At 35.8% G+C, this 26,627-nt stretch overlaps 2 pseudogenes; one reads left to right on the top strand and one right to left on the bottom strand.

The window, feature by feature from the left end:
• The window catches only part of LOC144244360 (translationally-controlled tumor protein-like), a 33,136-nt pseudogene that overhangs the window by 6,003 nt on the left and 506 nt on the right, over window positions 1-26,627 (bottom strand).
• Window positions 20,713-26,627, top strand: part of LOC144244358 (disintegrin and metalloproteinase domain-containing protein 20-like) — a 34,876-nt pseudogene continuing 28,961 nt past the window's right edge.

Genomic DNA, 26,627 nt, shown 5'->3' with positions numbered 1-26,627 from the left:
CTTCCTCTTTTTTCTTTTTTTCCCTTCTTTTTTTTTCTTTTTCTTTTTCCCTTTCTGTTTCTGTGTTTGCTAGATTTGTCTGTGTGTTTGTGCACCTTTGCTCCCTGTGTGTTTGTCTGTCTGTCTTCTTTTCCAGGGCTTTCTCAAGAAACAAGCCAAAGTACACATTGTGGAGAGTCCCAAATACCACTAAGAGTAGGGAAATGAAATCACCAAAGTCTTAAAAAAAAGAGACCAAGAGACACCATTCAAAGAACACTTCCTGAATAGACAGGCCCTGGACAGTCAAAGAACTTTCTTTAATACAGCAGTACTCACAGGTGCAGAGTACATAACAAGCTTTTAAAACTAACACGAGATAGGAAGCTAGCCAAAATGATGAAACGAAAGAACTCTCCTCTAAAGAAATTCCAGGAAGAAATGACAGCTAAAGAACTGCTCAAAACAGATATAAACAACATAACTGAAGAAGAATTTAGAACAGTAGTCATAAAATTAATCACTGCATTTGAAAAAGGCATGGAAGACATCAGAGAAACTGTTGCTACAAAGACTATGGAGCTTAAAAATAGTTGTGATGAACTAAAAAATGCTATAAATGAGATGCATAACAAAATGGAGGCATCCAATGCACAGACTGAAGAGGCAGAGAGGAGTATAGGTGAATTAGAAGACACAATTATAGAAAAAGAGGAAGCCAAGAAAAGAGAGATAAACTGACCCAGGAACACAAAAGGAGAGTTTGAGAGCTGAGCAATACAATCAAATGGAACAATATCCATATCATGGGAATTCCAGAAGAGGAATAAAGAGGGACAGGCACTAAAGGAGTCCTTGAACAAATAATAGCTGATAACTTCCCCAATCTGGGGAAGGAAACAGACATCGAAATCCAAGAGGCACAGAGAACAAGCCTCAGATGTAACTTGAATCAATCTTCTGCATGATATATCATAGTGTAACTGGCAAAATATAAGGACAAAGAGAGAATTCTGAAAGCAGCTGGGGAGAAAAGGGTCCTAACATACAAAGGGAAACCTATCAGAGTGGTGACAGACCTATCTACTGAAACTTGGCAGGCCAGAAAGGAATGGCAGGAGATCTTCAATGTGATGAACAGAAAATAATATGCAGCCAGGAATCCTCTATCCAGTAAACCTGTCATTCAGAATAGAAGGATAGATAAAAGTCTTTCCACATAAACAGAAATTGAAAAAATTCATCACCACTAAACCAGCCCTACAAGAAATCCTGAGGGGGACTCTATGAGGGAAATGTTGCAAGGAATGCAAATTACCAGAGACACCACCACAAGCATGAATCCTACAAAGAACACAATGACTTTAAACCCATATTTTTCAATAATAACACTGAATGTAAATGGACTAAATGCTCCAATCAAAAGACATAGGTTAGCAGAATGGATAAAAAACCAAAATCCATCTAATTGCTGCCTACAAGAAATGAATTTTAGACTTGAGGACACCTTCAGATTGAAAGTAAGGGGATGGAGAAATATATATCATGCTACTGGAAGTCAAAACAAAGCTTGAGTAGCCATACTTATATCAGACTAACTGGACTTTAAAGTAAAGACAATAACAAGGGATGAAGAAGGGCATTATATAATAATTAGAGGGTCTATCCATCAGGAAGAGCTAACAATTAAAATGTCTACGCACTGCATACGGGAGCACCCAAATACATAAAACAAAAACAAACAGAAACAATCTTATGGACAAGATTGTGCTAATAGTAGGGGACTTTAATACTCCACTTACAGCAATGGATAGATCAACTAGACAAAAAAATCACTAAAGAAACAATGGACTTGAATGCCACATTAGACCAGATGGATTTGACAGATATATTTAGAATTCCACATCCTGAGGCCATGGGATTCACTTTCTTCTCAAGTGCGCATGGCACATTCTCCAAAATAGATCACATACTGGGACATAAAGCAGCCCTCAATAAATATAAAAGAACTGAGATCATACCCATGCACACTTTCAGATAAAAATGCTATAAAACTAGAAATCAATCACAGGAAGAAGTCTGGAAAACCTGCAAAAACATGGATGTTAAAGAACACCCTACTAAAGAATGAATGTCCCAATCAAGCAATTAGAGAAGAAATTTAAAAATATACGGAAATAAATGAAAATGAAAATAAAACAATCCAAACTATGGGATGTGGCAAAGGCAGTCCTAAAAGGAAAGTACATAGCACTCCAGGCNAGTGCGCATGGCACATTCTCCAAAATAGATCACATACTGGGACATAAAGCAGCCCTCAATAAATATAAAAGAACTGAGATCATACCCATGCACACTTTCAGATAAAAATGCTATAAAACTAGAAATCAATCACAGGAAGAAGTCTGGAAAACCTGCAAAAACATGGATGTTAAAGAACACCCTACTAAAGAATGAATGTCCCAATCAAGCAATTAGAGAAGAAATTTAAAAATATACGGAAATAAATGAAAATGAAAATAAAACAATCCAAACTATGGGATGTGGCAAAGGCAGTCCTAAAAGGAAAGTACATAGCACTCCAGGCCCATTTCAAGAAATTAGAAAAAGTGCAAGTACAAAATCTAACAGCGCATCTACAGCAACCAGAGGGAGAGCAACAAGAGCACCCCAAACCAGGTAGGAGAAGAGAAATAATAAAAATCAAGGCAGAAATAAACAATATAGGGGGAAAAAACCCAATTGAACAGATCAATGAAACCAAAAGTGGTCTTTTGTAAAAATAAACAAAACTGACAAACCTTTAGGCAGGCTTCTCAAGAAGAAAAGAGAGAGCACTCAAATAGACAAAATCATGAATGAAAATGGACTTATTACAACCAATCCCTCAGAAATACAAGCAATTATCAGGGAATATGATGAAAAATTATATGCCAACAAACTGGACAACTTAGAAGAAATGGACAAATTCTTAAACACACTCACTACCAAAATTCACATGGGAAGAGATAGAAATTCTGAACAGACCCATAACTAGTGAAGAAATTGAATCAGTTATCAAAAATCTCCCAACAAATAAGAGCCCAGGGCCAAATGGCATTCCTGGGGAATTCTACCAGACATTTAACACAGAGTTAATACCCATTCTTCTCAAGATATTCCAAAAAATAGAAATCGGAGGAAAACTTCTAGATTCATTCTATGAAGCCAGCATCACTTTGATTCCCAAGCCAGACAGAGACCCAGCAAAAAGGAGAACTACAGGCCAATATCCTTGATGAATACAGATGCAAAAATCCTCTACAAGATACTTCCAAATCGAATCCAACAGCACATAAAAAGAATTATCCTAAATGATCAAGTGGGATTGATTCCCAGGTTCCAGGGCTGGTTCAATATTGGCAAATCAATCAATGTGATACATCACATTAACAAAAGAAAAGATAAAAACCATATGATCCTGTCGATAGATTCAGAAAAAGCATTTGACAAGATATAGCATCCCTTCTTGATAAAGACCCTGGAGAAAGTTGGGATAGAAGGAACTTACCTAAACATTATCAAAGCCATCTATGAGAAGCGCTCAGCAAACATCATCCTCAATGCGGAAAAACTGAGAGCTTTCCCCCTGAGATCAGGAACACGGCAGGGATGTCCACTCTCACCACTGTTGTTTAACATGGTGCTGGAAGTCCCATCATCAGAAATCAGACAACAAAAGGAAATAAAAGGCATCAGAATTGGCAAAGAAGTCAAACTTTCACTTTTTGCAGGCGACATGATACTCTACATAGAAAACCCAACAGACTCCACCAGAAGCCTACTAGAACTGATGCATGAATTCAGCAAAGTTGCAGGGTACATCGTCATCGTACAGATATCGGTTGTATTTTTATATGCCAATATTGATGCAACAGAAAGAGAAATCAAGAAACTGATCCCATTCACAATTGCACAAAAAACCATAAAATTCCTAGGAATAAGCCTAACCAAAGATATAGGGATCTGTATGATGAAAACTATAGAAAACTTATGAAGGAAATTGAAGAAGACACAAAGAAATAGAAAAACATTCCATGCTCATGGATTGGAAGAATAAATATTGTTAAAATGTGATTACTACTCAAAGCAATCTACATATTCAATGCAATCCCAATCAAAATTGCACCAGCATTCTTCTCAAAGATAGAACAAACTATTCTAAAATTTGTATGGAACCACATAAGACCCCAAATAGCCAAAGTAATATTGAAAAAGAAAACCAAACCGGGAAGTATTACCATCCCAGACTTTAGCCTCTACTACAAAGCTGTGATCATCAAGACAGTATGGTATTGGCACAAAAACAGACACATAGACCAATGGAATAGAATAGAGAACTCAGAATTAGACCCACAAATAATTGGCCAACTAATCGTTGACAAAGCAGGAAAGAATATCCAATGGAAAAAAAGACAGTCTCTTTATCAGATGGTGCTGGGAGAACTAGACAGCAACTTGTAGAAGAATGAAACTAGATCATTTTCTCACACCATACACAAAAATAAACTCAAAATGGATAAAGGACCTGAATGTGAGACAGGAAACCATCAAAACCCTAGAGGAGAAAGCAGGAAACAACCTCCTTAACCTCCACCGCAGCAATTTCTTACTTGACACATCCCCAAAGGCAAGGAAATCAAGAGCAAAAATGAACTATCAGGACCTCATCAAGATAAAATGCTTCTGCACAGCAAAGGAAACAATCCATAAAACTAATAGGTAACTGATGGAATGGGAAAAGATAGTTGCAAATGACATATCAAATAAAGGGCTAGTATCCAATATCTATAAAGAACTCCCCAAACTCCACACCCAAAAAACAAACAATCTAGTGAAGAAATGGGCAGAAGACATGAACAGACACTTCTCCAAAGAGGACATCCAGATGGCCAACAGACACATGAAACGATGTTCAGCGCTACCCATCATCAGGGAAATTCAAATCGAAACCAAACTGAGATACCACTTCATGGCAATCAGAGTGGCTAAAATGAACAAATCAGAAGACTATAGATGCTGGCGAGGATGTGGGTAAACGGACACCCTCCTACACTGTTGGTGGGAATGTACACTGGTGTAGCCCCTCTGGAACACAGTGTGGAGATTCCTCAAAATATTAACAATAGAACTCCCCTATGACTCAGCAATAGCACTGCTAGAAATTACCCAAGGGATACAGCAATGATGATGATACAGGCACACGTACTCCAATGTTCATAGCAGCACTCTCAACAATAGCCAAAACATGGAAAGAGCCTAAGTGTCCATCAACTGATGAATGGATCAAGAAGATGTGGTTTATCTATACAATGGAATACTATATGGCAATGAGAAAGAATGAAATCTGGCCATGTGTAGCAACATGGATGGAACTCATTATGCTGAGCAAAATAAGTCAGGCAGAGAAGGACAGATACTATATGTTTGCACATATAGGTGGATTAGGATGAACTTAATGGAGACCATGGGGGAGAAGAAGGGGGAAAATAGTTGGGGAGAGGGAGGGAAGAAAACCATGAGAGACTCTTGAATGCTGAGAACAAACTGAGGGCTGATGGGGTGGGGGAGAGGGGAAAGAGGGTGATGGGCATGGAGGAGGGCACTTGTGGGGAAGAGCACTGGATGTAATATGAAAACCAACTTGACAATAAACTATTGAAGGAATAAATAAATAAATAAATTTGGAAGAAAGATATATACAATGAGTGAAATAGTGTGACTAAGAATAATAATTAATAATAATAAATCCATCCTCATTTAGCAGGAGTTCTTTATTAATTAATGGTGCTAATATTTTGAAATAAAAAAATAGGTTGACGGGTTGACTTGGGAAAGCAATTTAGTCTGAAATGTAATTTCTGTAGTGATGTTTATCATTTAAAGTTTGTTGAAGTACAGGCAATTATCACCTATTAATTCAGCAATTAACAAATCTTATTTACTCTAAATTAGTATTAATAAGTCATTCTTTGTACCACCAACCAGCAAGATTAACTTTCAGGCAACTTAGTAACATAGTTATGTAATGGAAACTTAGAAAACAATGAGAGAGAAAATGAAAGCTCGGTATTTAGAATACTTATGACGAGGCGCCTGGGTGGCTCAGTCGGTTAAGCGTCCAACTTCGGCTCAGGTCATGATCTCACAGTTTGTGGGTTCGAGCCCTGCATCGGGCTCTCTGCTGACAGCTAGCTCAGAGCCTGGAGCCTGCTTTGGATTCTGTGTCTCTCTCTCTGACCTTCCCCTGCTCACTCTGTCTCTCTCTCTCTATCCTTCAGAAATAAATAAAAAAACATTTTAAAAATTTAGAATAAATTCCCTGGCCTCAGGATGTAAAGTTCTAAATATATCCATCAGATCCATCTGGTCCAATGTGTCTTTCAAGAGCACTGAGTGTTATGTGGAAACTAATTTGACAATAAACTATTAAAAATAAATAAATAAATAAATAAATAAATAAATAAATAAACATTAAAAATTTAGAATAATTATGATGAATAGTATAACTGCTGGGAAAATTTATATGGAGAATTGATAACATTCACAGCATTTGACTTATGAAGATGCTTACTTCAAAACACAACTGCGTAATAAATAAGTAAAATTTAAAACAGAAATTAAAAAAAGAAATTCTGAAAAGAAAAAGAAAACACAACTGCATAACCAATATTTTGACCTAAACTTTTTCATTAGTTGTTATACTAAACGAATTATAAGAAGAACAGAGTTGTGGATTTTCATTTTCTATTTTGACACATTGAATTAATTTCTCTAAAGGTGGTCCATATATTTACTTTATGACTATGCTTCAGTATGTGGCTTAGTAACCTCTTTAATGAATGTTATTTACTTTTACAGTATTAATCTTGTGACAATTGTTTCACTATGCCTGAATTCTATACTTAAACAAACTACCTAATTTTCAAAGTAGCATATGAACACTGATTTCTTAGGACAAACTGGCACATTCATATTATGGTAAAATCCATATTTTCCAGATCATTATAGAATTAGTTTAGCACATATGTATTAAAAATCACATAAAATTTACATCAATGGGTATGCATAATAACATGATAGCTAAGAAATTATAGAGGTTAGCTTAGATCACTGGGTTATATTACATCTGAAAAAAGAAGTAAATATTAAAAACTTAAGTATATAACCAAGAAAATATTAAATTGATTGCTGAAGAAAAACAAACATAGAAAAGGACATGAATTGAGGTAATTTGGAGTGTTGACAGTATGGACTCTGTCTTTGGCCCTTCATCTTATTCCTATCCTTTTTTGGGACTACGTGTTCCAGACCACTTAAAGATTAATATATGCACACCTGAGCAAATGCCTGCCAAGCCTGGGATGTGGAAAGGCTTGCTTTGGCCTTCCATAAATTTGTTAATGACAACAAAGCTCCTTCCTTTCCTGACTCACAGATGGCACCCAGAGATCAAATGCAAAGTCACCTACCAGTTAGGTGCCTGTAAACCCTTCAATCTCACTACAACGCCTTTCTGCATGTCCCACTCCTCTAGAAAATCTGTAGACTAAGGTCCAGACATTGTGGAGAAGAGTTGTGTAGCTCTGTATTGCCACCCACCTGATCCTTTCTGTCAGTGAGTTATCCTGAATACAACCCTGTGTAAACCGTATAAAGTCACCTGCTTCATTTTCTGGTCTCACCATGCCTTCTCAGTAGGGAGGACCGTTTCCCCTCCCCCACCTTCAAACACATACTATTAAGAATTAATGGCTTTTTATACTATGAAAATCTTTGGAGATATTGATGAAGGAAAAAATGAAAGACAAAGATGAAACACTATAGGGAAAAACAATGAAGATCAGATAACAGATGCAAGAGAGGCTGATACAATGTTGAAAATAATGTCAAAACTTGATATGAGTAATTTAAAACCTTAAGTGGACTTTTTTTTAATGTGACAAATACAGAAATAAATTTTACACCCTGAACAAATTATAATACATAAAGGAACTGGATTATTAGTATAAAACCTACCCACACCCAAACCAGTAGTCCCAGTACAGTTATAATCATATCTCCATATATTCAAGGGTTTTTTAAAAATCTAAATTCAACCCAAATACTTCAAGTTGATATATATAATACATGACATCATAATACCTCATTTTACAAAACTAGCATAACAGAATGAAACAATCATGTAAGGATAGTATGAAAAAGCAAACTTAAAGAGAAAAGTAATTTCTGAACTTACATTATACTGTGAGATAAATAAAGATTACAGTTATTTTCTTCCCAAGCCAGTCATGACCACAAAATTATAAAATATAAAAAAGTAATTTGACTCCCTATGTTTATACCACCTTAACTGGGTAAATTTATATACTTATTTTTACTTATGAATTTAGATAACCTTTTTGCTTTAAAATAGTTGAGGATGTACAAAACTGTTCCTTAAATACTTCAGAGAATTTTGGTAAATCAAACCCTGCACCCAGTTCCTTCTATTGTTGAGTTTTAAATTACTGTCATACCTTTGTCACAACTAATGAGAAAATATTTAAACATTCTTATTAGGTAATGTCCATACGTGTTACAAATTTCATTCATCCGTATCCAAAGTTCTGTTGTTGTTGTTGTTGTTGTTGTTGTTGTTGTTGTTCCAAGATTCCATCCAAAATACTATATTGTTTTTGTTGCCCTATCTCCTTAGGCTTCTCTTGGCTGGGACTCTTTCTGAGACATTCTTTATTTTAATGGCCATGAGATTTTACAAGAGTACAGTTCAGGTGTTTTGTAAAAGGCCTCTTAATTAAGGGTCTCTTTTCGATGGTGAAACATGGGTGTGGGTTTTGGAGAGTAAGGCAACACAGAACAGTAACATTTTTGATCCATCATATCAAGGGTTTCTGCTATCAACACGGCTTATTCATGTGATGTTAGCAATCAGCCTGTGGCAAACTTCATCTTTTTCAAGTTCTTTGATGTAATGTCATACCCAGGCCCCATTTCCATACTGAATTATTTGGAAAGAAGTCACTATCCATAGCCCCAGTTAAGGGCTGGGAGTTGAGGGCAGAGTGTCGACATAAAGTATTTGGATTTCTATGTGGGAAAGTGGTCTCTTCTCCCCCTTTTACTTAACTCTTTAGTCATCTATTCATATCAGCATGGGCTGATATTTATTTTACAATATGTTGAAAATGTACAATATGTTCAAGTTTGACCTCAGAGGACTTTCAGTTAGTTCCTGTATCCCTTTGACATTCCACTATGTTGTTTTTCAGGAACTTCTTCAAGTTCTAGTGTTACAAGAAGCTCTAAGCTCATATTGTATATTTAAAGCAAAAGGTCAAGCGTTATTGATTAACAGATAACATAGCTGTCTTCACAGTAAATCCCAAGGGCTCCTTAAAATACACACACATAAAATAAAACGTACATTTAGTCAGTTGTAGGGCATTATGTAAATTTACAAAGTGAATTATATGTTTATACCAGTACCAGTTAGAAAATAAATTACATGCACAATCATATGCACAATATAAAAACACCATAGGTATTAACCAAATATATGCAATACCTCTCTTGGGAACAATAAAGTATTACTGAAATGTCTTTTAAAAGAACTAGATAAATGAAGATATATATCATGTTCATGGATATAAAGACTCAATATTTCTAAGATAACCATTCTTCCCAAATTGGTGTACAGAGTCAATGCAAGCCTAATCAAAATTCTACAGGGCTGTGTGTGTGTGTAGTAGGGGTGATAGACTGATTTTAGAATTTGTATGGATTTTCAAAGTATCTACAATATCCACAACAATCTTTATAAAGTACAATGTTGGCATAATAACACTACCTGTTTTCAGACCTGCTACGGTGTTTTAATAATCGAGACAGGATAGTACTGGTGTAATGTTCAACAGCCAGGTCAATGAGCAGCATGATGACTCCAGAAATAAGACCATATTTATATGGTCATTCATTTTTTCAATAACACAAAATGGGAGAAATAAAAGTCTTTTAAAGAGATGATATTGAAATACATGTATATCTGTACAGAATAAAATGAACCTTAACTTCTACCTTACAACATACCAAAAACAACCAAGATGGGGTGTGAACCTCAATAAAAACAAAACTCATAAGTTTTGCAGAAAACATAGGAAAGTGTCTTCCTGACTGAAGCACACAAAGATTGCATAGACTACAGAAAAGCAAAAATATTAAAAACTGGTAAATAAGGCTCATCAAAAGTAAAAATTTCTCATGACACAAAGTCACCACTAAGGAAATGAAACTGATGACTAAAATTTACAAATATTAACAGAAATCCAATCACTATTAGTAGAAAAGTGAAACTGGTATAAGATTCTATAGGAAAAATTTCTGGCTATTTCTTTTTTAAAACTATCATCCAGTGACTCCTTGCCTGTGATGATTCATAGCAAAAGAATTAAATGAATTTGGAAAAAAATTATAGTTATGATTTTGTGAGAATAAAATAAGGGAAATAAATTAGTATTATAAAGTCTTTTTCAAAATTTCAGAGACATGTTTTAATTTTAAAAAAAAGGAAATGTTTGAAAGCTCTGACTATTTAGAACCCTCTCAGAGCTAAACCTACTTGTTGATATTTAATAATGAACTACTTGCAAATTCATGCAAATAAATATAGCACAGTTAAATTTTCTGTCAAACTCATGCCCGAAGTATTCACCTAAGCAGTACTTATAATAGCACACATACAAAGGCTGGAAAATACTCACTAAAACTTGAATTTTTCCTTTTATCCTTCCCTACCTAAAATAGGCAATCTCTGAAAAGTTATAAAATTTCTTAAGTCATTTCTAAATCTCTAAATATTTATAAAAGCCAAAATAAAAATCACAGGATAACTAACTACAACTTTTCATATCTGTATCAGAAGTCCTCTTCCAAAAGTTGTCATAAGGATGTTTATTATTTGGAAGTAAATGGAGAAAGATAAGTGACAGCAAAAGTGAAATGTTGGATTCTCAGAAGAGACTAGTTTGTTGGTGTATTTGGTTAAAATAAGGTCATAAATCCTACTGGCCTGAACAGGGCTTTTATATTTAACAAGATATTGTTCCATCTAGAGCTAACCTGAATCCCATTACTTATCTTTTTTTTTTTTTAATGTTTATTTCTTTTTGAGAGAAAGACAGAGACAGAGCACGAGCAAGGAGGAGCAGAGAGAGAGACACACACACAGAATCTGATTCAGGCTCTAGGCTCTGAGCTGTCAGCACAGAGCCTGATGCTGACCTCAAACTCACAGACCACAAGATCATGACCTGAGCTGAAGTCAGATGCTTAACCGACTGAGCCACCCAGGTCCCCTTCCCCCTACCCCTGCCATTACTTATCTTATTACAGCTTTCTAAATCTTTGAATACGATTACTAAATAATGTCTTATTATGAACTGTACTGAAAAAATACAGTTTTTAAGAAATGATTTTTTCACCCTTGCTTCAATACATTGAAATAAGGCATCCCCAAAATTTACTTTATTTTTTAAAATCTCACTCTTCAAATGTTTTATAACTCAATCAATAACAGTTGTGAGTTAATATGAGGATTTTTCTTTATCTGGACATTTCATTAAGGATTATACCTTAAGATTTCAGACTGATGTTTAAGAAAAAGAATTCCAGGCGTGCCTGGGTGGCTCGGTCAGTTAAGCACCCAACTTCAGCTCAGGCCAACATCTCGTGGTTCACTAGTTTAAGCCCCAAATCCACTCTGTGCTGACAGCTCAGAGCCTGGAGCCTGCTTCAGATTCTGTGTCTCCCTCTCTCTCTGTTTCTTCCCCACTCACACTCTGTCTCTCTCTCTCTCAAAGAAATAAACATTAAAAACATTTTTTTAAATCCCAGTGCATTAAATGATGACACATTCTGTTCCTGCATTCACTAATTACTTACTTTCTTTCCGTTTTTTTTATATCTTGGACACCAGCGAAACATTTTAGGTAGTAAATTATATATATATGTATTATATTAATATTATATGTGTTATAATACTAATATTATAATATGTATTTATGTACTTCCAATAAGACCAGTAAGTTAATGAATTCAAAACACTGTATTTAAATTAGCTTTTCTGTATCCTTAAAACTGATTAATTTAGGTTGGAAATGTCAAAACCTGGAAAATTAAAAATTAGTTAAATATTATTGGAAAAGAATTTTTACAAAAGTATTTTATTTTGTAACATATTCCAAGTATTCCATTTTCCTTCCTAAATTGGCAACATTAAGTTAAACAAAATCAATACTGTGAATAATTCACATTAAATTGATTCGCTCAAAGCACTGAAGAGGTCATTTCAAAAGTTGATGGTTTGGGGGCGCCTTGATGGCTGGGTTGGTTAAGCGCTGACTCAGGTCATGACCCCAGGGTTGTGGGATCAAGCTTTGCATCAAGGTTCACACTGAGTGTGGAACCTGCTTGGGATTCTTTCTCTTTCCCTCTCCCTCTGCCCCCCCCCAGCTCGTGCTCACTCTCTCTCTCTCTCCCTCTCTCTCTCAATAAATAAACAAATAAATAACAAAAAATATTAAAATTGAACTTTTAAATCAACTATACTGGAACAATATATAGTAAAATGATTAGACGAATGTTGAAACATTTGGAACCTACTAATCAATTCTTGAAAGTATTTCTAACAAGCAGCTATTCTTACATTACTGCCACTTGTCACTGAAATCCACCAAGGACCTACAAAATAACAGCAGCAGAATATTCGCCATTGACAAAAGAATTTCCCTCTTGCCTCCATTAGCAATATATTGTGAACAGGTGGGATGTGCTTGACAAACAAGACAGAGTCAGAACATTAAAAAAAATTAGAAATTAAAAAGCAACTGAGAACTAGTATCCTGCATCTAAATTAGATACCCTCGTTCAGCGTTTCCTGGAAGTGTTAGAACATTTATTTTTATTAAAGTTTTTTTTTAATTTTTAATGTGTATTTATTTTTGAGAGAGAGAGAACAAGCAGAGAAAGCGCATAGAGAGCAACACAGAATCTGAAGTGGGCTCCAGTCTCCAAGTTGACAGCACAGAGCCTGACGTGGCACATGAACTTACAAACAGTGAGATCATGATCTGAGCTGAAGTTGGATGTTTAGCTGACTGAGCTAGGAGCCCCTGTTAAAGGTTTTTAAAATTTAACTTCTTATTGAGTCAAGTTACATATAGTAAAATTCCTTCATTGTAAATATATATATAAGTATATATATTTAAGTAAATTTATGGAGTCATGCAATTTTGACTATGACCCAATTTTAGAATATTGCCATCATCTCACAAAGCTCTCACATGCTATGTGAAGTTTATTCTGTTCTGGCCTCCCTTCTGAGGCAACCACTGACTCTAAAATTACCTTTACTTGTCATTTCATACTATGGAACCCTATTATATGTAGCCATTTGTTTCTGGTTTCTTTCATTTAAAATAACGTTTTTGAGGTTTATATTGTAAAATGTATTAGTAGTTCATTTTTTAATTGGCAGATCATATTCCATTGTATGGATGTACCATAGTTTGGTAATCCATTCACTGGTTCATAAACAATACATTGCTTCGAAGCAATGAAATTCCAAGAATTTCAAGTACATGTCTTTGTGTCGACATGTTTTTATTTTTCTTAGTTTCTTAGTTCATACAGTATGGTTATGTGTAACTTTTAAGAGAACTATCTCACTAATTTCCCTAAATGTCTTGAACACATGACATTCCCACAAGCAATGGGGGGTAGTTCCAGGAACTTGACATCTTTGCCCACACTAAATATTTCCTTTTTTATTATAGCATTTCTAGTAGATTTAGTACTATTTCTTTGTGGTTTTCATTTGCATTTCCCCAATGAGTAACAATGCTGAGAACCTTTCCAATTTCCTGTGAGCCATTCACATATCTTCTTGAGTACATTGTCTGTAAAAATGTTTTCTCTGAGTTTTTGTTGGATTTTCATCTTTGAATTAACAGTTCTTAAGAATCCTTCAGATATTTTGAATACATATTTTTACAGATATATGATTAGCAAACATCTCCCATTCTGTAGGTCTTTTCTCTTTAATGATTTCTTCTTCATTTCGATGAGCCCTAATGTTTTCCTTCTATGAGTCTTGCTCCTGCCTTCATCTAAAACTATTTGCCAAAAAATAAAAGTAACAAAGACATTCTCCCCTGCTTTCTCTGGGAAGTTAAAGTAGATTTTTTTCTTACATTTATGTCTAATGATCTCATTTTGAGCTAATTGTCAGATAGTATGAGGTAAGAGTTTAAGTTCTTTTTTCCCGTGCTCATGATGAGTCTGTAGTACAAACAAAATTTGTAGAAAAGACACATCTATGCCCCCTAGAATTAACGGGGCATATTTTTGGAAAAGTAATCGAACATTTATGTAAGAATTAATAGATTTATCCTGGGACGCCTGGGTGGCTTAGTCGGTTAAGCATCCGACTTTTGCTTAGGTCATGATCTCGCGGTTCCTGGGTTCGAGCCCCACATCGGGCTCTATGCTGACTGCCAGCTCAGAGCCTGGAGCCTGTTTCAGAGTCTGTGACTCCTTCTCTCTCTGACCCTCCCCTGCTCACGCTGTCTCTCTCTCTCTCTCCTAGAAATAAATAAAACATTAAAAAATTAAAAAAAAAAAAAGAATTAACAGATTTATCCTCAAGTCTGCCCTAATGGGTCTTCATCCATCTTTTGTCTTTTATTCTGATGATTTGGCTAAAGTTTGTCACTTAATATTTATAAATTACCAACTTCTAATTTCATTGATTTTTTACTTTTTTCTGTCTTCTGTTTCTTTGACTTATGCTTTCATCTTTATTATCTCATTTCTTCAGCTTGGTTTATGCTCAACTTGTTCTTATTTTGCTTTGTTTTTAATGTAAGTTATTGACACAATCTATCTCCCACTAAGCACTGATTTAGATACATCCATAAACCTTATATGTTGGTTCTTTTAGCGTTTTTTATTCAATTTCACTCAGCTCAAAATCTTTTCTGATGCACCTTCGTGATACGTTTTTGAACCATGGGGTTGCATAGAAATGTGTGGTTTGTTTCCAAATATTGTAATGATTATCCCTACCATGAATATCTTACACAGTTAAATAGATGAATAAAAGAGCTTGGATAGGATGTCATTATTAAGTTCCTTTTTATATCTGTTTGCTAAAAAGACCTTATTCTAATATATATTTGAGTAGTTCCCTTTTCATTTGAAAATTCATGTAATTTTATGATCATTCAATATATGACAGTGGATACTTTGTGCTTTTATTGCATTTATATTTATTAGACTGTGATCATGAAGCATTCTTAGAACTTAATAATATAAATTTGCTATTGAAAAAACTAAAAATAAAAATGAAAGAAAACAAAGCTAATAATATATATGTTAATGACAGATTAAAGGTATCTTTCTAAAAAGAAATGCCTAATATTATATAGACAAATTATCTTTCTTATTAAGCATCTCACTACTATATTTTGTGAACCATTAATCCAGGAAAGAGGTATGAGCAGTAAAGCATGATATTTTCTTTGAGTTACATGTGCTATATATAGTGTTTATTCTTAGTACTAGAGTGCGATATGGTACCCAGTTACCATACAAATGAAAAAGAAATGTTTTTATTTTCTTTGATGTCTACTTGAAGAAAGACTTATGCTTGTCTATGGGGGATATCGACATGGCATTATCATCAATTTATTGCACATGTCAACAAGTATTATACTTTATGCAAATATCCTTAAGTATTTTTAATTTATTAGTAGAAATATATAAGTATAACCTAAATAAAGCTAAATGGAGAAATAAGCCAATAGTACCAGCTGCATAAAATCTCAGAACTAGGTATGAACTATATATTGTCCTGTTTATAATTACAATCATTTAAAGAACTCAGATGAATTTATTGTCCATACATTCTATGAAGAAACAAAGATCTAATGCATATATCAAGTGTGCAGTTTCAAAACTTAAAGGCCAAAATGTATTCACCATAAGTCTTTACTCATTCTTACTTTGGGATCTGTCCATACACAATGTTTTTAGAAAACACCCAAGAAGCCAGCTTTGTCACCTACATTGATTATTCTACTATCAACATTATTGTTCATCCACTTCTCCCCGTTTTGAACCCTCTACCATAGACATTACATGTTTCTTCCCAACAGAGCTTCATTAAAGGCTTTACTCTATGGCACTTCCTATCAGAAGCATTAGGTTCTTACCTGTTTTGGTCAGGACAAAGCAAACATGCTCAGATCAGGTCCCCAAACACATCATCATCTAGCCTTACCATGTACAGCTAAGAACTTTAAGTCATTTCTGTCACCCACAAACCTGCTCCACCCAATCTCCATTGTTATTGACATTCAATGAGTTCTCTCTCCTTCCATTTGGGTACATGCCTTCCCTTCAGGATGAAGTTCTCTGCAGCCTCATTGATTGTTGCTTCCACAACATCTCACATATTGCATTTAGTAATCTGTTTCATCTTGTTAATGCAATTTTACTTCTGCTTTTTATTGAATATTGTTCAGAAATATTTGTTCTATATCTCTAGATATTTTCTTTCTTGTGGCAGATAGTCCCCAACTAGGAAAATGTGCCACAGATGAATCTCTCTGAAAACATATTTTGAAAAATGGGAGTGAAGTGGGTATGTGAACTTGAGTTAGGACTGTAGAATCAGTGCATTTACACTACCATGTCTTCATGTACAGCGTCCTTAATGCTTTACATAGAGTGGTTGTGGCAGTAATATTGGAAGGAATGACAGTAGCAAACAGTTATGCTGTACTCACTGCTGTACTGAGTCTTACCTCTCATACATCTCTGTGAAGCGGATGACAACACTGCTGCATACACATCTTAGGTCATTAGCTCAGGAAATCTGGCACCAGATTACATTTTTATCACAATATCAATCCTCCACGAAAAGTAGATTTGCTTGAGTTAAATACTTAGTTGACTTTTATATGAAAGTTCTTTAACAAATAAAAATTGCTTACATTTATTATCCCATATCTGTAACCAAATGTGTTGCAAATCAGCAATGCCAAATATGGGAGACTGATCTGTCTTTCTTATTGGGTAATTTATTTCTCCTTTCCTCATACTCTCCCCAAACACACATAATGTTTAGGCTTTTTTACTCTTTACATCAATTACAATAGCTTCATATATAATCATTGATTTTGTATTAATGTGAAAATTAATTGCACTATCAGGACAGGGAAGACCATCTGTCTCAAACGTTTTCAATAATTCAACAGAAAGTACTTATGTCACAGTTTTGTTTCATTGTGCTGTGAATATCCTTAACAGATACATTACTAATAAATATTTATTGAGTATCCCCTCTGCAGTGAACGTACGGCTAAGGAATATTTCAAAACAGGGAATAGACTATTACTTCACAGCTTCCTGTTACTGTTAGCTGGGTATCTCTGAGTATTATTTACACCTATTCAGCTACTGTATTGCATCCAGTTGGATATAATACCCCACAGATTTTCATGCCCACTGTGAGTCCTACTTCTGCTTTCAGATATTTGGTGTCCAGAGACTGTAACGCTTGATGCTTTATTTATTTACTTTTAAATATTTATTTAGTTTTGAGAGAGAGAGAGGAGGAGGAGGAGCAAAGAGATAGAGACAGGGAAACAGAGAATCCAAAGGAGGCTCGTAGCTGTCAGTGCAGAGCCCAGCACAGGGCTCGCACTCATGAACTGTGAGATTATGACCTGAGCAGAAGTCTGACACTTAACCAACTGTGCTGTCAAGGTGCCCTTAAAGCTTAACACTCTAGAGACTCCCAGCTATAAATGATTAACTGTTGCAACAGTTTCTGTCTATCTAGCAGCAAAAAACAAAGCATCAGTCATCAGACATTTCTCTTTGTTCCCTGATCTATCTAAAGGAAAAGGACAAGTGCTTGGCTGGCTCAGTCTGTAGAGCATATGACCCCTGATCTCAGGGTTGTGAGTTCAATCCCCACGCTGGGCATAGAAATTACTTAAAAATAAAATCTTAAAAAGAAAGAAAAGGAAGTGACTATAATCCAGATTCAGGCAATCTGTTATTATTTATCAGTTAGAAGACTGTTTTGAGTGTCCACAAGATGTCTTTATTCACAATTTTTAAGGATTGTTTTTGAGATTTTCCCAATCACTTTGTGTTGTATTTTACAGGCTTTGCGTGAAATGCAAGTATAGTGAGGTCAACATGAGTTTCAAATGACATGATATAAGATGCAAGCTGTTTGGGCCTGACAATGGCTTCTGGAACTGAATTTATGAACTCTTGACTCTAATTGTTTGTTGCTTAAGATCACGGCTCTTCCTCCTTGGATTACCTCTTAATTGGTATGGAAGCTTATAATCACAGCAGCCCTTTGGAATCCTTTCATCAAAGGTACTCACGCAGAAACTTAAAATACATCCCAAACCATCTATCTGAAAATCTGCATACAGATTGTTTTCTGCCTCAATTAAAGTCCAGCTCAGATGCTAATGTCCTTTGTGACATCTGTAAAAGGATTAGCCCTCTACCATCCACACAAAATGACAAGGCATCCTTTCAAAGTTCTAAGCCTGCTTAGCTGGACACCTACATCTCATATGCAGTAATTTGCACTCTGAAGTGTTGCTTTCTTTTTCTTTAACTAGAGAATTCGTGTGTGAGTTTCTGGTGATTAATGGTTCTTGTTTCTTTTTAATTATTGTTTTCTAATTGGCGCATTTTATTTATTTTTAGCTGGATAACAGGGATTTAATTGGTGGATCCCTTAGCATTCTTCTTCAAAACATGTTAGCTGATCTGCCAGCTTTGGGCAATGTCTGATTTAGGGTGAGAGTCTCAGTATATGTAACTAGAAAGCTCAGGAGAAGGGCAAGTCCTTCAGACGGTAACAGACACTGAAATTACAGTTTTCATGGACATCTCATCAAGCTGTTTACTGCAAATCCTAATCGATTTTTTAAGTTTTACGGGTTTTTTTTTTTACTATTTTTAAAATTTATTTTTGAGAGATAGACACAGAGCATGAGCAGGGAGGGGCAGAGAGAGAGAAAGAGAGAGACAGACAGACAGACAGACAGAATCTGAAGCAGGCTCCAGGCTCTGAGCTGTCAGCACAGGGGCTCAAACCCACATACTGTGGGATCATGACCTAAGCCAAAGTCGGACACTCAACCAACTGAAATACCCAGGTGCCCCTACCAATCCTAAACTTCTAAACTTCCGATTCTAACTGGAAGATAATAGGTCCCAGTGGGATAATAGAAACTTCTGGACTATGCAGGTTATCACTTACTTCTCAAAATAGGAAAGGAATATTATAAGAAATACTTCTGATGTCACATTTCTACACTCCTAGTACCTTATCAGATTCTGTAGAATCAAATTCTGTGATGGAGAACCACCTTCAAGGACTTTAGAAAGATGACGCTCTGACAGAAAAGTGGTAGGAAAGAGAGGAAACAGGATAGGGAAGGGGACAGCTCTGAGGAAGAACATGTTTTTGCTAGAATGCAGTGTGAGCTCACCCACACAGGTACCTCTGGAACATGAATCTTATCATTGAGTAAATTCCATGCTGAGGCAGGAGGAATGGACTTATGTTCGCTCAGCTCAGTACTCCAGCATCCATTGGTCATGAGCTGCAGGCTGCTTGGGTGAGCAAGTGCTGGAGAGAAAGAGAGGAAAGATTATAAAACCATCCAGCCTCAAATGCCTAGTCAAGCTGATTCAAGGGCAATTCTCAAGAGAAGAGTACAGCTGTGAGCCAGTAGCAGCCTACCATCATGGCAGTTTAGGTGAAGATGGGGAGCTGGCTGGAGGGGAAGGGGTGCGCCAGCCCACTAAAGGGATCTTAGGTGGACCATCAAGTGTGTTTCCTGTGCTAGATAAATATGGAATGTATTCCTGGGATGCTTGGGCATTTTTAAAAGGAAACAAAAGGACTAAAGGAAGGGAAGTACCATATGAGTCCCCAAAATGTGATAATATTCCAATTAAACATAATGTTCCAATTAAACATTCTAATTTACTAATTAGACTCATTTTCTCAGGATTATTTTTTTTTTAATTTTTAAACTTTATTTATTTTTGAGAGAGAGAGAGAGAGCAAGTAGGGTAGGAACAGAGAGAGAGACAGAGTCCAAAGCAGGCTCCAGGCTCTGAGCTATCAGCACAGAGTCCGACTCACGGCTTGAACTCAGGAACAGTGAGTTCATGACCTGAGCCGAAGATGGATGCTCAACAACTGAGCCACCCAAGTGCCCCTCTTAAGATTATTTTAAATTACCTCACCTTTCAGTAGGACATTTGAAGGAGTTTATCAACCAATTCACCACTTCGCTCCATGTCTGGCTAGATTTCTAATAAAATATCTGAGATGTTATGTTTCGTTTGATTTTATGACAGATTTCTCTATTCAACCAATTGAATGTATATCGAAGTGTTAAATGTGAAAAATGTATAAAGGGGTACTGAGAAATTATCATAGGCTTTCACATTTTCAAGCACTTTATTGCGTTGAAATGATAGGAAACTATGACATAGTTATTGAACCATTGACTCAAGTTCTAAAATTACACTTTATTTCACTATTTCAGTCACCGGTACAAGTTGTCTCCTTCTTTGCCAGGTGGCTTCCTGCCAACAGGGGGACGCTCCAGAACTCCTGACAGGAGATGGTGAGAGAAGGTGCCTATGGCTTCCTGTGCTTTCTGTTTCTGCTTCATGCTAGCAATTTCCCTTGGTCCTGAGAGAGGTAATGGGTTCTAGCTGCACTTACCCCATCTTCCCTTTCTATGTCTTCCCAGAAGAATGTATTATACATCTTCTCTAAAGTACCAGCCTTTGGAGTCAGAAAACAGTCATCATTTCTTTGTTAAATCTGTAGTACCTTTCAGCATAAAAATGTACTAAGCCAAAATTATATTTTATTTTGTGTGAAGAGAGAAGGAGGAGAGGAATTAAGGAAGGGAGAGAGAGAGGGAAGGAAGGAAAGAAGGAAAGAAAGAAGGAAAGAAGACAGGTGAGAGGGAAGGAAGGGAGGGAGGAAGGAAGGAAAAAGAAGAATGAAAGTATAATGTAATTTGGTTTGGTTTTGCTTTGGTTTTGTCTTTCCAGCTGGAAATGGGAACCAGTTGAATATTCACAGAATTAATCCTTTAAATAAACTGACCTATTTCATTTCCTTTATGTTATAATGTATGTAATTTTTAAAGGATATTAAATCATTCAAGAGAATAAGCTTGTTGTTAGATTTCTGGAAGCTTTAACTAAACATGGACCTTCCCCATGGGGTTGCATAATAATAAATTACTCATAAGTTAAAAATATCATAAGTTGAAATGTAATTAACACACCAAACCTATAGAACACCATACTTAGCCTAGCCTACCTTAAATGTTCTCAGAACACTTAGATTCGACTGCAGCTGGGCAAAATCATCTATCACAGAACCTGTTTGATAATAAAGTGTGGAATATTTAGTGAATACTGCACTGCAAGTGAAAAACAGAATAGTTATATGGGTGCAGAATGGTTCTAACTGTTATCAGTTGTTTACCTTTGAAATCGCATGGTCTAGGGGAATTGCAGCTTGCTACCAAAAGTCGGCATCACTGGAAAATGTCATATCACATATTCCTAGCCCAGGAAAAGGCCAAAAATCAAAGTAAAGTTTCTTGGGTGCCTGAGTGGCTCAGTCGTTCAGCATCTGACTTTGGCTCAAGTCAAGATTTCATGGTTTGTGAGTTTGAGTCTCACATCTAGTGAGCTTGAGTCTCGCTTTGGGTAAGCATGAGCCCCGGGTCAGGTGAGCCCTATTTCTCTCTCTTTTTCTCTCTCTCCCCCCACTCTCTCTGACCCTTGTGGGATTCTCTCTCTCTCTCTTCTTTCTCTGTCCCTCACTCACTTGTGCCGTCTCTCTAAAAAAGAAAAAGAAAATTTCTATTGAATGGTTATTGTTTTTGCACAATTGAAGTGTCAAAAAATTGTAAGTTGACCCACCGTAAGTCAGGGACCATCTGTATAACACAATAAGTATTAAATTTGAGATTTAGTTTTTTAAAAATACTCGTTAGTGTTTAGTTTCTAAAGGACTATAAAATATTTCGAGAAATATTAATTTTCTACTGATACCAAAGTTAGGAATTATTGTATTTGTGGAACTCTACCCCCAAATAAACATAAAGTGTTATAAAACACTTTTTTAAAAAAATATTCTGTGGCCTTCACTAATAATATAAAGAATATTTACTCTTATAAATTTATGCCTCTGTAAATTAACAAAGTTTACAAAGAAAAAAATGTAGCCAATAAAAATAAATATAAATATTCTAATTGAGTTTCATTTTAGACTCAGGTATTATTTGTTGCTAGACTAATATTAAATACGGAAGGACATAGACAATATTAAAAACAGGGGCGCCTGGTTGGCTCAGTCAGTTAAGCGTTCAGCTTCGGCTCAGGTCATGATCTTGCGGTTTGTGTGTTGGAGAACTTGTAGGGCTCTGTGCTGAAGCTCGGAGCCTGGAACCTACTTTGGATTCTGTGTCTTCCTCTCTCTCTCTCTGCACCTCCTCCTCTTGCTCTCTCTCAAAAATAAATAAACATTTTTAAAAATCTTTAAAATCAGTCATAGCGAACACTAGGATTTTTTGGTATTTATAATAAATCAGTATCCTAGATACTTTGCTTACAGAGACTCTTTGGTCTCAAAGAGTTATTCAAGGTATTACTTTTATTCCCATTTTGCAGATGAGGAAACTAAAGCACAGAGCTATTTCATTGCTTACTTATGGTTCATATATTACTCTGTTTAAATGAGTTGTTCTGTTTTCAGATAAAGATACAAAAGTTCTCTCCTAATTAACAACTCTGCCTTGAATTGTTAATGTATAAATTACCTGCATTCTCTTCTTAAACGAGAAAACTTCTAGTAGAAAGAGAACTCATTTAGATACTATTATATGTGCAATGTACAGTTATAAAACATTTGTGGATATATGAAGGAACTTGGAAACTCTTTGGATTTCATATACATGTAAATTTATACAAAATTAACAACTTTAAATTGCATACTTTGCAAGAAAATCCATAGTGCTTGGCTTTCAATAGTTAAGATGATATTTATGCAATATACTTATAATAGTTTTCTAATGCTGCGTAACAAATTTTGCAAAAGTAGTAGCTTAAAACAACACACTTTTTAAAGAAATTTTACTGAAGTCTGAAATGGGTTCACCCTGGGGGGTTGAATTCAAGAGCCCTGCTTCCTCTGTAACTCTAAGGGAGAGTCTGTTCTTTCGTCTCTTCCAGCTTCTAGACATCATCAGCATTTCCAGGCTTTTTGACCCATCCCTCCATCTTCAACACCAGCAATGAAGTTCTTCCAGTCTCTCTCTTCCTCTGACTCCGTATTCTGTGGTCACATCTCCTCTCTGATTCTGACACCCCTGGTTTCCTCCTATGGAGATTACACTGAATTTCCTGGCTAATGCAGAATCATCTCCCCATTGAAGACCCTTAACTTAATCACATCTGCAAAATCCTTATGTGGTATGAAGTAGCACATGCACAAGTGTGGGGATTAGGACATGGACATCTTTAAGGGTGAATTTTTATGTCTAAAAGCAGCTAATGTTAAGTCACTGATTTAGCAAGTATTTATTGAGCCCTGAACATGTTCCAGGCATTTTTATTCTGGGTATGGGAATAGCATTAAATGAAAGGTCAAATTCTGTCCCCTCTTGGAGTTTCCAGCCTAGTGAGGAAGACAGACACTAAGCAAAACTAAATACCAAATGCATAATACATCAGATGGTGATAGTGTTCTGTTGAAAAATTACATAGCGGAGTACAGAGAGTTAAAAGGATTCCATTGTAAATTTAGATAGATATAGCTATATCTATATAATTATAGATATGGATATAGATAGAGACCACGCTAAAATCCCAAGATACCAAAGGCTTCAGGCAGGGGCATATCAGGTGTGTCTGAGTGGTCACATAGTGAGAACAGGTGAGAGTAATAGGATATGAGACGTGTGGGGCATAAATAGGGACTGTTTATGTAATAAATAGGCTGTACTTTGCAGGGACTGACAGCACACCTCTGTGAGTTTGGCTAGTTAGTGGTGATTCTCGGTGAGATGACATCTTGGTAATATGCAGTATTGTAATGAAGATGGACTTCTTTTTAGCAGGTCCATTATGGCTGTTATTATGAAAATAGAGGAAGGAAGAGGATAAATAGAAAAGATTAATTATAGACTAGAAAAGTAATCCAAGATAGGGACACCATAAATTGAAAATGAAAAGAGAGGAGGGTCAGAAGTGGATTGTGTGTGTGTGTGTGTGTGTGTGTGTGTGTGTGTGTGGTGACAGAGGCTCAGGTGCTAGAGTCTGGATCAAGAGCTCAGCTGGCACATGCTAATATGAGACATCTGTTGGCTGTATAAGCAGTGGTTTCTACAGCAGATGGGTCTAGGGAGCTGGGATTCAGGGTGGGAGTCCACCTATGAGATGATGAATGAAGCCACGAGACAGAATGAGATCACCAAGGACACATGTGCACATGAAAATGAGAAGGGATTCAAACACTGCCCAGGTGCACTCTGGATTCAGGTGTCTGAATCAGAACATCCACACTTTGCTAAACTTGGGGTAACAATATTAGGGTTTCTATAATGATCAAATACCATCTGTAATTGTTATATATATATTAAACATATATATGTTACATATATACATATATAACATATATGTAATCTGTATATATATACACATTATTTTTAAAAACAACTAAATCATGTGAATTGTTTTTTGAAATGGCATATTATTTCAATAAATTAAATTTTTCCTCCTACAGAGCTTAACATTTTTTGCCAAGTATTAAAATTTAACAAATTAAAAGGCTTTCACTCTATTTTTCACATCATGTTTCAAATTACTAGGCCATTTAATAATTTTTCTACTTGTGTCTATCTTACAGTATGTTTTATCTCAAACAGTATATCACTTCAATTTCTATAAAATAGTCTGCATTTTTTGTCAATTTCATTTATTTAGTTTATTGGCTCTCTCATTTTTATGGTTTGTCATATTTTCAGTTTTAATAATTAAATATTGTTTTATTTGTAAAACTAAAAAAAGCATTGACAACTCTGGTAAAATAGCACTTATTAAAGTCAAATTTCTTATCAAAAATACTTTATTTGGGGAGCATCTGGGTATCCCACTTGGTTAAGCACCCAACTCTTGATTTTGGCTCAGGTCACAATCCCAAGGGTCGTGGTATCAAGGGTCGTGGAGCCTGCTTAGGATCCTCTCTCTCTCTCTCTCTCTCTCTCCCTCCCTATCTCTCCCACTCATGCTTTCTCTCTCTCTAAAAAATAAATAAAATAAATTTTAAAAAATTAAAAAAGAGGAAAGATAAATGATAGATAGATAGATAGATAGATAGATAGATAGATAAGAAGGTGGTACAGTTTCTACCTGGCTTATCTCCCTGAGCATATGGACCATGAGAGCCCAGTGCTGATAGATAAAAAGTTCAACATCCCTGACACTGTCATGCTGAAAAAAATCATGTTTAAGACCACATAGACATGAGGATTCCTAAAGATCTGGAGATGTTGCAGCCATCAGCTTTTTGATTCCTGCAGTTTGGAAAGCAGACACAGAAGTTAGCAACCTTGGCCTATTCGCTCCATACTGTGGAAACTGTCACCTCATGGAAGAGAGATATGTCATGCTCACTGAGCAATACAGATTCAGAAAGAAACTTAACTTTGATGTTTGCAGTCACCCCATTCCAAGATTTGTTTCTTTGTTTGTTTTCAACTGTATTAAACTCTTCTTATTCTTTTGGTGATCTTTTCCAGAGTTAACTACTTCCACTTGCAAGTATAGAAATGTTAGGAATCTACTTCAAATGTTGGCACAGCTATGAGCATGGTCTTTCCTTTACTTCAACTCAGAGTTAAGGCTTTGGGTTCTTGTTTTTTATAGTCCAGTCCCTGAAATGACTTCCACTCTAAAAGTTATATACAGGCCACCCTACGCTTTCTAGAAGTTTCCTATAACCAGGCTCTAGCTTCTCCAGGACGCTACACAGGATGGTTTAATTATATATTAAACTAAGAGGCATTCTCTCAAATGAGTTGAAATGCATTTTATTTTTAGACAACCTAGAGTGCATGTTTTTCTTTTCTTAAAAACAGTGTCTTGGCTCCAAATAAATCAAGGTCAAAATCGCTGAAGATCTCAAGATGACATCAGTCCCATTTGTGTAAGCCCTGGTATTGTGTGAAGAGAAGCAGCCAGTTATGACAACAGGTGATACATACAAATTAATGACCAAATTCATGAACATGTTTCCATTTCTAAACCATCTTTAAAGAAAATCATATATGGGGTCGCACGTCCTCACCGTAGTCCAGCAGACCCCATCATGCTATCTGGATTCATGTTTTCACCAGTAAAAAAAAAAAAAAAAAAAAAAAAAAAAGGGTGTTTTTTTAAAATTTAAAAAAAAATTCTTTATT

This window comes from Crocuta crocuta, unplaced genomic scaffold (genome assembly GCF_008692635.1).
Source record: "Crocuta crocuta isolate KB4526 unplaced genomic scaffold, BGI_CrCroc_1.0 scaffold158, whole genome shotgun sequence".
Classification (NCBI taxonomy): Eukaryota; Metazoa; Chordata; class Mammalia; order Carnivora; family Hyaenidae; genus Crocuta; species Crocuta crocuta.
This window is presented reverse-complemented; position numbering and strand designations above follow the sequence as displayed.